This window comes from Oncorhynchus mykiss, chromosome 1 (assembly GCF_057628025.1).
Source record: "Oncorhynchus mykiss isolate SJ-2025 chromosome 1, ASM5762802v1, whole genome shotgun sequence".
NCBI lineage: Eukaryota > Metazoa > Chordata > Actinopteri > Salmoniformes > Salmonidae > Oncorhynchus > Oncorhynchus mykiss.
Genome location: NC_143022.1, coordinates 329,945 through 347,425, shown reverse-complemented (window position 1 = coordinate 347,425; position 17,481 = coordinate 329,945). Strand labels below are relative to the sequence as shown.

The 17,481-nt window shown below is 52.0% G+C and overlaps 1 protein-coding gene across 6 annotated transcripts in view; it reads left to right on the top strand.

The window, feature by feature from the left end:
• Positions 1–17,481, top strand: part of LOC110523811 (actin remodeling regulator NHS) — a 154,415-nt gene that overhangs the window by 99,617 nt on the left and 37,317 nt on the right. The window lies entirely within an intron of this gene.

The window sequence follows — 17,481 nt, the reverse complement described above, 5'->3', positions numbered from 1 at the left end:
TCTGTTACTCCATTCTGCCAGACTCTCTGCTTCTCCATTCTGCCAGACTCTCTGCTTCTCCATTCTGCCAGACTCTTTGCTTCTCCATTCTGCCAGACTCTCTGCTTCTCCATTCTGCCAGACTCTCTGCTTCTCCATTCTGCCAGACTCTCTGCTTCTCCATTCTGCCAGACTCTCTGCTTCTCCATTCTGCCAGACTCTCTGCTTCTCCATTCTGCCAGACTCTCTGCTTCTCCATTCTGCCAGACTCTCTGCTTCTCCATTCTGCCAGACTCTCTGCTTCTCCATTCGGCCAGACTCTCTGCTTCTCCATTCTGCCAGACTCTCTGCTTCTCCATTCTGCCAGACTCTCTGCTTCTCCATTCTGCCAGACTCTCTGCTTCTCCATTCTGCCAGACTCTCTGCTTCTCCATTCTGCCAGACTCTCTGCTTCTCCATTCTGCCAGACTCTCTGCTTCTCCATTCTGCCAGACTCTCTGCTTCTCCATTCTGCCAGACTCTCTGCTTCTCCATTCGGCCAGACTCTCTGCTTCTCCATTCTGCCAGACTCTCTGCTTCTCCATTCTGCCAGACTCTCTGCTTCTCCATTCTGCCAGACTCTCTGCTTCTCCATTCTGCCAGACTCTCTGCTTCTCCATTCTGCCAGACTCTCTGCTTCTCCATTCTGCCAGACTCTCTGCTTCTCCATTCTGCCAGACTCTCTGCTTCTCCATTCTGCCAGACTCTCTGCTTCTCCATTCTGCCAGACTCTCTGCTTCTCCATTCTGCCAGACTCTCTGCTTCTCCATTCTGCCAGACTCTCTGCCTCTCCATTCTGCCAGACTCTCTGCTTCTCCATTCTGCCAGACTCTCTGCTTCTCCATTCTGCCAGACTCTCTGCTACTCCATTCTGCCAGACTCTCTGCCACTCCATTCTGCCAGACTCTCTGCCACTCCATTCTGCCAGACTCTCTGCCACTCCATTCTGTTACTCCATTCTGCCAGACTCTCTGCCACTCCATTCTGCCAGACTCTCTGCCATTCGATTCTGCATGACTCTCTGTTACTCCATTCTGCCAGACTCTCTGCCACTCCATTCTGCCAGACTCTCTGCCACTCCATTCTGCCAGACTCTCTGCCACTCCATTCTGCCTGACTCTCTGCCACTCCATTCTGCCTGACTCTCTGCCACTCCATTCTGCCTGACTCTCTGCTACTCCATTCTGCCAGACTCTCTGCTACTCCTCCATTCTGCCTGACTCTCTGCCACTCCATTCGGCCTGACTCTCTGCCACTCCATTCTGTTACTCCATTCTGCCTGACTCTCTGCCACTCCATTCTGTTACTCCATTCTGCTTGACTCTCTGCCACTCCATTCTGTTACCCCATTCTGCCTGACTCTCTGCCACTCCATTCTGCCTGACTCTCTGCCACTCCAGTCTGCCTGACTCTCTGCCACTCCATTCTGTTACTCCATTCGGCCTGACTCTCTGCCACTCCATTCGGCCTGACTCTCTGCCACTCCATTCGGCCTGACTCTCTGCCACTCCATTCTGTTACTCCATTCTGCCTGACTCTCTGCCATTCCATTCGGCCTGACTCTCTGCCACTCCATTCGGCCTGACTCTCTGCCACTCCATTCTGTTACTCCATTCTGCCTGACTCTCTGCCACTCCATTCTGCCTGACTCTCTGCCACTACATTCTGCCTGACTCTCTGCCACTACATTCTGTTACTCCATTCTGCCTGACTCTCTGCCACTCCAGTCTGCCTGACTCTCTGCCACTCCATTCTGTTACTCCATTCTGCCTGTCTCTCTGCCACTCCATTCTGTTACTCCATTCTGCCTGACTCTCTGCCACTCCAGTCTGCCTGACTATCTGCCACTCCATTCTGTTACTCCATTCTGCCTGACTCTCTGCCACTCCATTCTGTTACTCCATTCTGCCTGACTCTCTGCCACTCCATTCTGTTACTCCATTCTGCCTGACTCTCTGCCACTCCATTCTGTTACGCCATTCTGCCTGACTCTCTGCCACTCCATTTTGTTACTCCATTCTGCCTGACTCTCTGCCACTCCAGTCTGCCTGACTATCTGCCACTCCATTCTGTTACTCCATTCTGCCTGACTCTCTGCCACTCCATTCTGTTACTCCATTCTGCCTGACTCTCTGCCACTCCATTCTGTTACTCCATTCTGCCTGACTCTCTGCCACTCCATTCTGTTACTCCATTCTGCCTGACTCTCTGCCACTCAATTCTGCCAGACTCTCTGCTTCTCCATTCTGCCACCTTCTCCATTCTGCCAGACTCTCTGCTTCTCCATTCTGCCAGACTCACTGCTTCTCCATTCTGCCAGACTCTCTGCTTCTCCATTCTGCCAGACTCTCTGCTTCTCCATTCTGCCAGACTCTCTGCTTCTCCATTCTGCCAGACTCTCTGCTACTCCATTCTGCCAGACTCTCTGCCACTCCATTCTGCCTGACTCTCTGCCACTCCATTCTGCCATACTCTCTGCCACTCCATTCTGTTACTCCATTCTGCCTGACTCTCTGCCACTCCATTCTGTTACTCCATTCTGCCTGACTCTCTGCCACTCCATTCTGTTACTCCATTCTGCCTGACTCTCTGCCACTCTATTCTGTTACGCCATTCTGCCTGACTCTCTGCCACTCCATTTTGTTACTCCATTCTGCCTGACTCTCTGCCACTCCAGTCTGCCTGACTATCTGCCACTCCATTCTGTTACTCCGTTCTGCCTGACTCTCTGCCACTCCATTCTGTTACTCCATTCTGCCTGACTCTCTGCCACTCCATTCTGCCAGACTCTCTGCTTCTCCATTCTGCCAGACTCTCTGCTTCTCCATTCTGCCAGACTCTCTGCTTCTCCATTCTGCCAGACTCTCTGCTTCTCCATTCTGCCAGACTCTCTGCTTCTCCATTCTGCCAGACTCTCTGCTTCTCCATTCTGCCAGACTCTCTGCTACTCCATTCTGCCAGACTCTCTGCTTCTCCATTCTGCCTGACTCTCTGCCACTCCATTCTGTTACTCCATTCTGCCTGACTCTCTGCCACTCTATTCTGTTACGCCATTCTGCCTGACTCTCTGCCACTCCATTTTGTTACTCCATTCTGCCTGACTCTCTGCCACTCCAGTCTGCCTGACTATCTGCCACTCCATTCTGTTACTCCATTCTGCCTGACTCTCTGCCACTCCATTCTGTCACTCCATTCTGCCTGACTCTCTGCCACTCCATTCTGCCTGACTCTCTGCCACTCCATTCTGTTACTCCATTCTGCCTGACTCTCTGCCACTCCATTCTGCCTGACTCTCTGCCACTCCAGTCTGCCTGACTCTCTGCCACTCCATTCTGTTACTCCATTCGGCCTGACTCTCTGCCACTCCATTCGGCCTGACTCTCTGCCACTCCATTCGGCCTGACTCTCTGCCACTCCATTCTGTTACTCCATTCTGCCTGACTCTCTGCCACTCCATTCGGCCTGACTCTCTGCCACTCCATTCTGTTACTCCATTCTGCCTGACTCTCTGCCACTCCATTCTGCCTGACTCTCTGCCACTACATTCTGCCTGACTCTCTGCCACTACATTCTGTTACTCCATTCTGCCTGACTCTCTGCCACTCCAGTCTGCCTGACTCTCTGCCACTCCATTCTGTTACTCCATTCTGCCTGACTCTCTGCTTCTCCATTCTGCCAGACTCTCTGCTTCTCCATTCTGCCAGACTCTTTGCTTCTCCATTCTGCCAGACTCTCTGCTTCTCCATTCTGCCAGACTCTCTGCTTCTCCATTCTGCCAGACTCTCTGCTTCTCCATTCTGCCAGACTCTCTGCTACTCCATTCTGCCAGACTCTCTGCCACTCCATTCTGCCTGACTCTCTGCCACTCCATTCTGTTACTCCATTCTGCCTGACTCTTTGCCACTCCATTCTGTTACTCCATTCTGCCTGACTCTCTGCCACTCCATTCTGTTACTCCATTCTGCCAGACTCTCTGCTTCTCCATTCTGCCAGACTCTTTGCTTCTCCATTCTGCCAGACTCTCTGCTTCTCCATTCTGCCAGACTCTCTGCTTCTCCATTCTGCCAGACTCTCTGCTACTCCATTCTGCCAGACTCTCTGCCACTCCATTCTGCCTGACTCTCTGCCACTCCATTCTGTTACTCCATTCTGCCTGACTCTTTGCCACTCCATTCTGTTACTCCATTCTGCCTGACTCTCTGCCACTCCATTCTGTTACTCCATTCTGCCTGACTCTCTGCCATTCGATTCTGCATGACTCTCTGCTACTCCATTCTGCCTGACTCTCTGCCACTCCATTCTGCCTGACTCTCTGCCACTCCATTCTGCCAGACTCTCTGCTTCTCCATTCTGCCAGACTCTCTGCTTCTCCATTCTGCCAGACTCTCTGCTTCTCCATTCTGCCAGACTCTCTGCTTCTCTATTCTGCCAGACTCTCTGCTTCTCCATTCTGCCAGACTCTCTGCTTCTCCATTCTGCCAGACTCTCTGCTTCTCCATTCTGCCAGATTCTCTGCTTCTCCATTCTGCCAGACTCTCTGCTTCTCCATTCTGCCAGACTCTCTGCTTCTCCATTCTGCCAGACTCTCTGCTACTCCATTCTGACAGACTCTCTGCCACTCCATTCTGCCAGACTCTCTGCCACTCCATTCTGCCAGACTCTCTGCCACTCCATTCTGTTACTCCATTCTGCCTGACTCTTTGCCACTCCATTCTGTTACTCCATTCTGCCAGACTCTCTGCCACTCCATTCTGTTACTCCATTCTGCCAGACTCTCTGCCACTCCATTCTGCCAGACTCTCTGCCATTCGATTCTGCATGACTCTCTGTTACTCCATTCTGCCTGACTCTCTGCCACTCCATTCTGTTACTCCATTCTGCCAGACTCTCTGCCACTCCATTCTGCCAGACTCTCTGCCACTCCATTCTGCCAGACTCTCTGCCACTCCATTCTGCCAGACTCTCTGCCACTCCATTCTGCCTGACTCTCTGCCACTCCATTCTGCCTGACTCTCTGCCACTCCATTCTGCCTGACTCTCTGCTACTCCATTCTGCCAGACTCTCTGCTACTCCATTCTGCCAGACTCTCTGCCACTCCTCCATTCTGCCTGACTCTCTGCCACTCCATTCGGCCTGACTCTCTGCCACTCCTTTCTGTTACTCCATTCTGCCTGACTCTCTGCCACTCCATTCTGTTACTCCATTCTGCTTGACTCTCTGCCACTCCATTCTGTTACCCCATTCTGCCTGACTCTCTGCCACTCCATTCTGCCTGACTCTCTGCCACTCCATTCTGTTACTCCATTCTGCCTGACTCTCTGCCACTCCATTCTGCCTGACTCTCTGCCACTCCAGTCTGCCTGACTCTCTGCCACTCCATTCTGTTACTCCATTCGGCCTGACTCTCTGCCACTCCATTCGGCCTGACTCTCTGCCACTCCATTCGGCCTGACTCTCTGCCACTCCATTCGGCCTGACTCTCTGCCACTCCATTCTGTTACTCCATTCTGCCTGACTCTCTGCCGCTCCATTCGGCCTGACTCTCTGCCACTCCATTCGGCCTGACTCTCTGCCACTCCATTCTGTTACTCCATTCTGCCTGACTCTCTGCCACTCCATTCTGCCTGACTCTCTGCCACTACATTCTGCCTGACTCTCTGCCACTACATTCTGTTACTCCATTCTGCCTGACTCTCTGCCACTCCAGTCTGCCTGACTCTCTGCCACTCCATTCTGTTACTCCATTCTGCCTGACTCTCTGCCACTCCATTCTGTTACTCCATTCTGCCTGACTCTCTGCCACTCCAGTCTGCCTGACTCTCTGCCACTCCATTCTGTTACTCCATTCTGCCTGACTCTCTGCCACTCCATTCTGTTACTCCATTCTGCCTGACTCTCTGCCACTCTATTCTGTTACGCCATTCTGCCTGACTCTCTGCCACTCCATTTTGTTACTCCATTCTGCCTGACTCTCTGCCACTCCAGTCTGCCTGACTATCTGCCACTCCATTCTGTTACTCCATTCTGCCTGACTCTCTGCCACTCCATTCTGTTACTCCATTCTGCCTGACTCTCTGCCACTCCATTCTGTTACTCCATTCTGCCTGACTCTCTGCCACTCCATTCTGTTACGCCATTCTGCCTGACTCTCTGCCACTCCATTTTGTTACTCCATTCTGCCTGACTCTCTGCCACTCCAGTCTGCCTGACTCTCTGCCACTCCATTCTGTTACTCCATTCTGCCTGACTCTCTGCCACTCCATTCTGTTACTCCATTCTGCCTGACTCTCTGCCACTCCAGTCTGCCTGACTCTCTGCCACTCCATTCTGTTACTCCATTCTGCCTGACTTTCTGCCTATCCATTCTGTTACTCCATTCTGCCTGACTCTCTGCCACTCCATTCTGTTACTCCATTCTGCCTGACTCTCTGCCACTCCAGTCTGCCTGACTCTCTGCCACTCCATTCTGTTACTCCATTCTGCCTGACTCTCTGCCACTCCATTCTGTTACTCCATTCTGCCTGACTCTCTGCCACTCTATTCTGTTACGCCATTCTGCCTGACTCTCTGCCACTCCATTTTGTTACTCCATTCTGCCTGACTCTCTGCCACTCCAGTCTGCCTGACTCTCTGCCACTCCATTCTGTTACTCCATTCTGCCTGACTCTCTGCCACTCCAGTCTGCCTGACTCTCTGCCACTCCATTCTGTTACTCCATTCTGCCTGACTCTCTGCCACTCCATTCTGTTACTCCATTCTGCCTGACTCTCTGCCACTCTATTCTGTTACGCCATTCTGCCTGACTCTCTGCCACTCCATTTTGTTACTCCATTCTGCCTGACTCTCTGCCACTCCAGTCTGCCTGACTATCTGCCACTCCATTCTGTTACTCCATTCTGCCTGACTCTCTGCCACTCCATTCTGTTACTCCATTCTGCCTGACTCTCTGCCACTCCATTCTGTTACTCCATTCTGCCTGACTCTCTGCCACTCCATTCTGTTACGCCATTCTGCCTGACTCTCTGCCACTCCATTTTGTTACTCCATTCTGCCTGACTCTCTGCCACTCCAGTCTGCCTGACTCTCTGCCACTCCATTCTGTTACTCCATTCTGCCTGACTCTCTGCCACTCCATTCTGTTACTCCATTCTGCCTGACTCTCTGCCACTCCAGTCTGCCTGACTCTCTGCCACTCCATTCTGTTACTCCATTCTGCCTGACTTTCTGCCTATCCATTCTGTTACTCCATTCTGCCTGACTCTCTGCCACTCCATTCTGTTACTCCATTCTGCCTGACTCTCTGCCACTCCATTCTGCCAGACTCTCTGCTTCTCCATTCTGCCAGACTCTCTGCTTCTCCATTCTGCCAGACTCTCTGCTTCTCCATTCTGCCAGACTCTCTGCTTCTCCATTCTGCCAGACTCTCTGCTTCTCCATTCTGCCAGACTCTCTGCTTCTCCATTCTGCCAGACTCTCTGCTTCTCCATTCTGCCAGACTCTCTGCTTCTCCATTCTGCCTGACTCTTTGCCACTCCATTCTGTTACTCCATTCTGCCTGACTCTCTGCCACTCCATTCTGTTACTCCATTCTGCCTGACTCTCTGCTTCTCCATTCTGCCAGACTCTCTGCTTCTCCATTCTGCCAGACTCTTTGCTTCTCCATTCTGCCTGACTCTCTGCCACTCCATTCTGCCTGACTCTCTGCCACTCCAGTCTGCCTGACTCTCTGCCACTCCATTCTGTTACTCCATTCTGCCAGACTCTCTGCTTCTCCATTCTGCCAGACTCTCTGCTTCTCCATTCTGCCAGACTCTTTGCTTCTCCATTCTGCCAGACTCTCTGCTTCTCCATTCTGCCAGACTCTCTGCTTCTCCATTCTGCCAGACTCTCTGCTTCTCCATTCTGCCAGACTCTCTGCTTCTCCATTCTGCCAGACTCTCTGCTTCTCCATTCTGCCAGACTCTCTGCTTCTCCATTCTGCCAGACTCTCTGCTTCTCCATTCTGCCAGACTCTCTGCTTCTCCATTCTGCCAGACTCTCTGCTTCTCCATTCGGCCAGACTCTCTGCTTCTCCATTCTGCCAGACTCTCTGCTTCTCCATTCTGCCAGACTCTCTGCTTCTCCATTCTGCCAGACTCTCTGCTTCTCCATTCTGCCAGACTCTCTGCTTCTCCATTCTGCCAGACTCTCTGCTTCTCCATTCTGCCAGACTCTCTGCTTCTCCATTCTGCCAGACTCTCTGCTTCTCCATTCTGCCAGACTCTCTGCTTCTCCATTCTGCCAGACTCTCTGCTTCTCCATTCTGCCAGACTCTCTGCTTCTCCATTCTGCCAGACTCTCTGCCTCTCCATTCTGCCAGACTCTCTGCTTCTCCATTCTGCCAGACTCTCTGCTTCTCCATTCTGCCAGACTCTCTGCTACTCCATTCTGCCAGACTCTCTGCCACTCCATTCTGCCAGACTCTCTGCCACTCCATTCTGCCAGACTCTCTGCCACTCCATTCTGTTACTCCATTCTGCCAGACTCTCTGCCACTCCATTCTGCCAGACTCTCTGCCATTCGATTCTGCATGACTCTCTGTTACTCCATTCTGCCAGACTCTCTGCCACTCCATTCTGCCAGACTCTCTGCCACTCCATTCTGCCAGACTCTCTGCCACTCCATTCTGCCTGACTCTCTGCCACTCCATTCTGCCTGACTCTCTGCCACTCCATTCTGCCTGACTCTCTGCTACTCCATTCTGCCAGACTCTCTGCTACTCCTCCATTCTGCCTGACTCTCTGCCACTCCATTCGGCCTGACTCTCTGCCACTCCATTCTGTTACTCCATTCTGCCTGACTCTCTGCCACTCCATTCTGTTACTCCATTCTGCTTGACTCTCTGCCACTCCATTCTGTTACCCCATTCTGCCTGACTCTCTGCCACTCCATTCTGCCTGACTCTCTGCCACTCCAGTCTGCCTGACTCTCTGCCACTCCATTCTGTTACTCCATTCGGCCTGACTCTCTGCCACTCCATTCGGCCTGACTCTCTGCCACTCCATTCGGCCTGACTCTCTGCCACTCCATTCTGTTACTCCATTCTGCCTGACTCTCTGCCATTCCATTCGGCCTGACTCTCTGCCACTCCATTCGGCCTGACTCTCTGCCACTCCATTCTGTTACTCCATTCTGCCTGACTCTCTGCCACTCCATTCTGCCTGACTCTCTGCCACTACATTCTGCCTGACTCTCTGCCACTACATTCTGTTACTCCATTCTGCCTGACTCTCTGCCACTCCAGTCTGCCTGACTCTCTGCCACTCCATTCTGTTACTCCATTCTGCCTGTCTCTCTGCCACTCCATTCTGTTACTCCATTCTGCCTGACTCTCTGCCACTCCAGTCTGCCTGACTATCTGCCACTCCATTCTGTTACTCCATTCTGCCTGACTCTCTGCCACTCCATTCTGTTACTCCATTCTGCCTGACTCTCTGCCACTCCATTCTGTTACTCCATTCTGCCTGACTCTCTGCCACTCCATTCTGTTACGCCATTCTGCCTGACTCTCTGCCACTCCATTTTGTTACTCCATTCTGCCTGACTCTCTGCCACTCCAGTCTGCCTGACTATCTGCCACTCCATTCTGTTACTCCATTCTGCCTGACTCTCTGCCACTCCATTCTGTTACTCCATTCTGCCTGACTCTCTGCCACTCCATTCTGTTACTCCATTCTGCCTGACTCTCTGCCACTCCATTCTGTTACTCCATTCTGCCTGACTCTCTGCCACTCAATTCTGCCAGACTCTCTGCTTCTCCATTCTGCCACCTTCTCCATTCTGCCAGACTCTCTGCTTCTCCATTCTGCCAGACTCACTGCTTCTCCATTCTGCCAGACTCTCTGCTTCTCCATTCTGCCAGACTCTCTGCTTCTCCATTCTGCCAGACTCTCTGCTTCTCCATTCTGCCAGACTCTCTGCTACTCCATTCTGCCAGACTCTCTGCCACTCCATTCTGCCTGACTCTCTGCCACTCCATTCTGCCATACTCTCTGCCACTCCATTCTGTTACTCCATTCTGCCTGACTCTCTGCCACTCCATTCTGTTACTCCATTCTGCCTGACTCTCTGCCACTCCATTCTGTTACTCCATTCTGCCTGACTCTCTGCCACTCTATTCTGTTACGCCATTCTGCCTGACTCTCTGCCACTCCATTTTGTTACTCCATTCTGCCTGACTCTCTGCCACTCCAGTCTGCCTGACTATCTGCCACTCCATTCTGTTACTCCGTTCTGCCTGACTCTCTGCCACTCCATTCTTTTACTCCATTCTGCCTGACTCTCTGCCACTCCATTCTGCCAGACTCTCTGCTTCTCCATTCTGCCAGACTCTCTGCTTCTCCATTCTGCCAGACTCTCTGCTTCTCCATTCTGCCAGACTCTCTGCTTCTCCATTCTGCCAGACTCTCTGCTTCTCCATTCTGCCAGACTCTCTGCTTCTCCATTCTGCCAGACTCTCTGCTACTCCATTCTGCCAGACTCTCTGCTTCTCCATTCTGCCTGACTCTCTGCCACTCCATTCTGTTACTCCATTCTGCCTGACTCTCTGCCACTCTATTCTGTTACGCCATTCTGCCTGACTCTCTGCCACTCCATTTTGTTACTCCATTCTGCCTGACTCTCTGCCACTCCAGTCTGCCTGACTATCTGCCACTCCATTCTGTTACTCCATTCTGCCTGACTCTCTGCCACTCCATTCTGTCACTCCATTCTGCCTGACTCTCTGCCACTCCATTCTGCCTGACTCTCTGCCACTCCATTCTGTTACTCCATTCTGCCTGACTCTCTGCCACTCCATTCTGCCTGACTCTCTGCCACTCCAGTCTGCCTGACTCTCTGCCACTCCATTCTGTTACTCCATTCGGCCTGACTCTCTGCCACTCCATTCGGCCTGACTCTCTGCCACTCCATTCGGCCTGACTCTCTGCCACTCCATTCTGTTACTCCATTCTGCCTGACTCTCTGCCACTCCATTCGGCCTGACTCTCTGCCACTCCATTCTGTTACTCCATTCTGCCTGACTCTCTGCCACTCCATTCTGCCTGACTCTCTGCCACTACATTCTGCCTGACTCTCTGCCACTACATTCTGTTACTCCATTCTGCCTGACTCTCTGCCACTCCAGTCTGCCTGACTCTCTGCCACTCCATTCTGTTACTCCATTCTGCCTGACTCTCTGCTTCTCCATTCTGCCAGACTCTCTGCTTCTCCATTCTGCCAGACTCTTTGCTTCTCCATTCTGCCAGACTCTCTGCTTCTCCATTCTGCCAGACTCTCTGCTACTCCATTCTGCCAGACTCTCTGCCACTCCATTCTGCCTGACTCTCTGCCACTCCATTCTGTTACTCCATTCTGCCTGACTCTTTGCCACTCCATTCTGTTACTCCATTCTGCCTGACTCTCTGCCACTCCATTCTGTTACTCCATTCTGCCAGACTCTCTGCTTCTCCATTCTGCCAGACTCTTTGCTTCTCCATTCTGCCAGACTCTCTGCTTCTCCATTCTGCCAGACTCTCTGCTTCTCCATTCTGCCAGACTCTCTGCTACTCCATTCTGCCAGACTCTCTGCCACTCCATTCTGCCTGACTCTCTGCCACTCCATTCTGTTACTCCATTCTGCCTGACTCTTTGCCACTCCATTCTGTTACTCCATTCTGCCTGACTCTCTGCCACTCCATTCTGTTACTCCATTCTGCCTGACTCTCTGCCATTCGATTCTGCATGACTCTCTGCTACTCCATTCTGCCTGACTCTCTGCCACTCCATTCTGCCTGACTCTCTGCCACTCCATTCTGCCAGACTCTCTGCTTCTCCATTCTGCCAGACTCTCTGCTTCTCCATTCTGCCAGACTCTCTGCTTCTCCATTCTGCCAGACTCTCTGCTTCTCTATTCTGCCAGACTCTCTGCTTCTCCATTCTGCCAGACTCTCTGCTTCTCCATTCTGCCAGACTCTCTGCTTCTCCATTCTGCCAGATTCTCTGCTTCTCCATTCTGCCAGACTCTCTGCTTCTCCATTCTGCCAGACTCTCTGCTTCTCCATTCTGCCAGACTCTCTGCTACTCCATTCTGACAGACTCTCTGCCACTCCATTCTGCCAGACTCTCTGCCACTCCATTCTGCCAGACTCTCTGCCACTCCATTCTGTTACTCCATTCTGCCTGACTCTTTGCCACTCCATTCTGTTACTCCATTCTGCCAGACTCTCTGCCACTCCATTCTGTTACTCCATTCTGCCAGACTCTCTGCCACTCCATTCTGCCAGACTCTCTGCCATTCGATTCTGCATGACTCTCTGTTACTCCATTCTGCCTGACTCTCTGCCACTCCATTCTGTTACTCCATTCTGCCAGACTCTCTGCCACTCCATTCTGCCAGACTCTCTGCCACTCCATTCTGCCAGACTCTCTGCCACTCCATTCTGCCAGACTCTCTGCCACTCCATTCTGCCTGACTCTCTGCCACTCCATTCTGCCTGACTCTCTGCCACTCCATTCTGCCTGACTCTCTGCTACTCCATTCTGCCAGACTCTCTGCTACTCCATTCTGCCAGACTCTCTGCCACTCCTCCATTCTGCCTGACTCTCTGCCACTCCATTCGGCCTGACTCTCTGCCACTCCTTTCTGTTACTCCATTCTGCCTGACTCTCTGCCACTCCATTCTGTTACTCCATTCTGCTTGACTCTCTGCCACTCCATTCTGTTACCCCATTCTGCCTGACTCTCTGCCACTCCATTCTGCCTGACTCTCTGCCACTCCATTCTGTTACTCCATTCTGCCTGACTCTCTGCCACTCCATTCTGCCTGACTCTCTGCCACTCCAGTCTGCCTGACTCTCTGCCACTCCATTCTGTTACTCCATTCGGCCTGACTCTCTGCCACTCCATTCGGCCTGACTCTCTGCCACTCCATTCGGCCTGACTCTCTGCCACTCCATTCGGCCTGACTCTCTGCCACTCCATTCTGTTACTCCATTCTGCCTGACTCTCTGCCGCTCCATTCGGCCTGACTCTCTGCCACTCCATTCGGCCTGACTCTCTGCCACTCCATTCTGTTACTCCATTCTGCCTGACTCTCTGCCACTCCATTCTGCCTGACTCTCTGCCACTACATTCTGCCTGACTCTCTGCCACTACATTCTGTTACTCCATTCTGCCTGACTCTCTGCCACTCCAGTCTGCCTGACTCTCTGCCACTCCATTCTGTTACTCCATTCTGCCTGACTCTCTGCCACTCCATTCTGTTACTCCATTCTGCCTGACTCTCTGCCACTCCAGTCTGCCTGACTCTCTGCCACTCCATTCTGTTACTCCATTCTGCCTGACTCTCTGCCACTCCATTCTGTTACTCCATTCTGCCTGACTCTCTGCCACTCCAGTCTGCCTGACTATCTGCCACTCCATTCTGTTACTCCATTCTGCCTGACTCTCTGCCACTCCATTCTGTTACTCCATTCTGCCTGACTCTCTGCCACTCCAGTCTGCCTGACTATCTGCCACTCCATTCTGTTACTCCATTCTGCCTGACTCTCTGCCACTCCATTCTGTTACTCCATTCTGCCTGACTCTCTGCCACTCCATTCTGTTACTCCATTCTGCCTGACTCTCTGCCACTCCATTCTGTTACGCCATTCTGCCTGACTCTCTGCCACTCCATTTTGTTACTCCATTCTGCCTGACTCTCTGCCACTCCAGTCTGCCTGACTCTCTGCCACTCCATTCTGTTACTCCATTCTGCCTGACTCTCTGCCACTCCATTCTGTTACTCCATTCTGCCTGACTCTCTGCCACTCCAGTCTGCCTGACTCTCTGCCACTCCATTCTGTTACTCCATTCTGCCTGACTTTCTGCCTATCCATTCTGTTACTCCATTCTGCCTGACTCTCTGCCACTCCATTCTGTTACTCCATTCTGCCTGACTCTCTGCCACTCCAGTCTGCCTGACTCTCTGCCACTCCATTCTGTTACTCCATTCTGCCTGACTCTCTGCCACTCCATTCTGTTACTCCATTCTGCCTGACTCTCTGCCACTCTATTCTGTTACGCCATTCTGCCTGACTCTCTGCCACTCCATTTTGTTACTCCATTCTGCCTGACTCTCTGCCACTCCAGTCTGCCTGACTCTCTGCCACTCCATTCTGTTACTCCATTCTGCCTGACTCTCTGCCACTCCAGTCTGCCTGACTCTCTGCCACTCCATTCTGTTACTCCATTCTGCCTGACTCTCTGCCACTCCATTCTGTTACTCCATTCTGCCTGACTCTCTGCCACTCTATTCTGTTACGCCATTCTGCCTGACTCTCTGCCACTCCATTTTGTTACTCCATTCTGCCTGACTCTCTGCCACTCCAGTCTGCCTGACTATCTGCCACTCCATTCTGTTACTCCATTCTGCCTGACTCTCTGCCACTCCATTCTGTTACTCCATTCTGCCTGACTCTCTGCCACTCCATTCTGTTACTCCATTCTGCCTGACTCTCTGCCACTCCATTCTGTTACGCCATTCTGCCTGACTCTCTGCCACTCCATTTTGTTACTCCATTCTGCCTGACTCTCTGCCACTCCAGTCTGCCTGACTCTCTGCCACTCCATTCTGTTACTCCATTCTGCCTGACTCTCTGCCACTCCATTCTGTTACTCCATTCTGCCTGACTCTCTGCCACTCCAGTCTGCCTGACTCTCTGCCACTCCATTCTGTTACTCCATTCTGCCTGACTTTCTGCCTATCCATTCTGTTACTCCATTCTGCCTGACTCTCTGCCACTCCATTCTGTTACTCCATTCTGCCTGACTCTCTGCCACTCCATTCTGCCAGACTCTCTGCTTCTCCATTCTGCCAGACTCTCTGCTTCTCCATTCTGCCAGACTCTCTGCTTCTCCATTCTGCCAGACTCTCTGCTTCTCCATTCTGCCAGACTCTCTGCTTCTCCATTCTGCCAGACTCTCTGCTTCTCCATTCTGCCAGACTCTCTGCTTCTCCATTCTGCCAGACTCTCTGCTTCTCCATTCTGCCAGACTCTCTGCTTCTCCATTCTGCCTGACTCTTTGCCACTCCATTCTGTTACTCCATTCTGCCTGACTCTCTGCCACTCCATTCTGTTACTCCATTCTGCCTGACTCTCTGCTTCTCCATTCTGCCAGACTCTCTGCTTCTCCATTCTGCCAGACTCTTTGCTTCTCCATTCTGCCAGACTCTCTGCTTCTCCATTCTGCCAGACTCTCTGCTTCTCCATTCTGCCAGACTCTCTGCTTCTCCATTCTGCCAGACTCTCTGCTACTCCATTCTGCCAGACTCTCTGCCACTCCATTCTGCCTGACTCTCTGCCACTCCATTCTATTACTCCATTCTGCCTGACTCTTTGCCACTCCATTCTGTTACTCCATTCTGCCTGACTCTCTGCCACTCCATTCTGTTACTCCATTCTGCCTGACTCTCTGCCATTCGATTCTGCATGACTCTCTGCTACTCCATTCTGCCTGACTCTCTGCCACTCCATTCTGCCTGACTCTCTGCCACTCCATTCTGCCAGACTCTCTGCTTCTCCATTCTGCCAGACTCTGCTTCTCCATTCTGCCAGACTCTCTGCTTCTCCATTCTGCCAGACTCTCTGCTTCTCTATTCTGCCAGACTCTCTGCTTCTCCATTCTGCCAGACTCTCTGCTTCTCCATTCTGCCAGACTCTCTGCTTCTCCATTCTGCCAGATTCTCTGCTTCTCCATTCTGCCAGACTCTCTGCCACTCCATTCTGCCAGACTCTCTGCCACTCCATTCTGTTACTCCATTCTGCCTGACTCTCTGCCACTCCATTCTGTTACTCCATTCTGCCTGACTCTCTGCCACTCCATTCTGTTACGCCATTCTGCCTGACTCTCTGCCACTCCATTTTGTTACTCCATTCTGCCTGACTCTCTGCCACTCCATTCTGTTACTCCATTCTGCCAGACTCTCTGCCACTCCATTCTGTTACTCCATTCTGCCTGACTCTCTGCCACTCCATTCTGTTACTCCATTCTGCCTGACTCTCTGCCACTCCATTCTGTTACGCCATTCTGCCTGACTCTCTGCCACTCCATTCTGTTACTCCATTCTGCCTGACTCTCTGCCACTCCATTCTGTTACTCCATTCTGCCTGACTCTCTGCCACTCCATTCTGTTACTCCATTCTGCCTGACTCTCTGCCACTCCATTCTGTTACGCCATTCTGCCTGACTCTCTGCCACTCCATTTTGTTACTCCATTCTGCCTGACTCTCTGCCACTCCAGTCTGCCTGACTCTCTGCCACTCCATTCTGTTACTCCATTCTGCCTGACTCTCTGCCACTCCATTCTGTTACTCCATTCTGCCTGACTCTCTGCCACTCCAGTCTGCCTGACTCTCTGCCACTCCATTCTGTTACTCCATTCTGCCTGACTTTCTGCCTATCCATTCTGTTACTCCATTCTGCCTGACTCTCTGCCACTCCATTCTGTTACTCCATTCTGCCTGACTCTCTGCCACTCCAGTCTGCCTGACTCTCTGCCACTCCATTCTGTTACTCCATTCTGCCTGACTCTCTGCCACTCCATTCTGTTACTCCATTCTGCCTGACTCTCTGCCACTCTATTCTGTTACGCCATTCTGCCTGACTCTCTGCCACTCCATTTTGTTACTCCATTCTGCCTGACTCTCTGCCACTCCAGTCTGCCTGACTCTCTGCCACTCCATTCTGTTACTCCATTCTGCCTGACTCTCTGCCACTCCAGTCTGCCTGACTCTCTGCCACTCCATTCTGTTACTCCATTCTGCCTGACTCTCTGCCACTCTATTCTGTTACGCCATTCTGCCTGACTCTCTGCCACTCCATTTTGTTACTCCATTCTGCCTGACTCTCTGCCACTCCAGTCTGCCTGACTATCTGCCACTCCATTCTGTTACTCCATTCTGCCTGACTCTCTGCCACTCCATTCTGTTACTCCATTCTGCCTGACTCTCTGCCACTCCATTCTGTTACTCCATTCTGCCTGACTCTCTGCCACTCTATTCTGTTACGCCATTCTGCCTGACTCTCTGCCACTCCATTTTGTTACTCCATTCTGCCTGACTCTCTGCCACTCCAGTCTGCCTGACTATCTGCCACTCCATTCTGTTACTCCATTCTGCCTGACTCTCTGCCACTCCATTCTGTTACTCCATTCTGCCTGACTCTCTGCCACTCCATTCTGTTACTCCATTCTGCCTGACTCTCTGCCACTCCATTCTGTTACGCCATTCTGCCTGACTCTCTGCCACTCCATTTTGTTACTCCATTCTGCCTGACTCTCTGCCACTCCAGTCTGCCTGACTCTCTGCCACTCCATTCTGTTACTCCATTCTGCCTGACTCTCTGCCACTCCATTCTGTTACTCCATTCTGCCTGACTCTCTGCCACTCCAGTCTGCCTGACT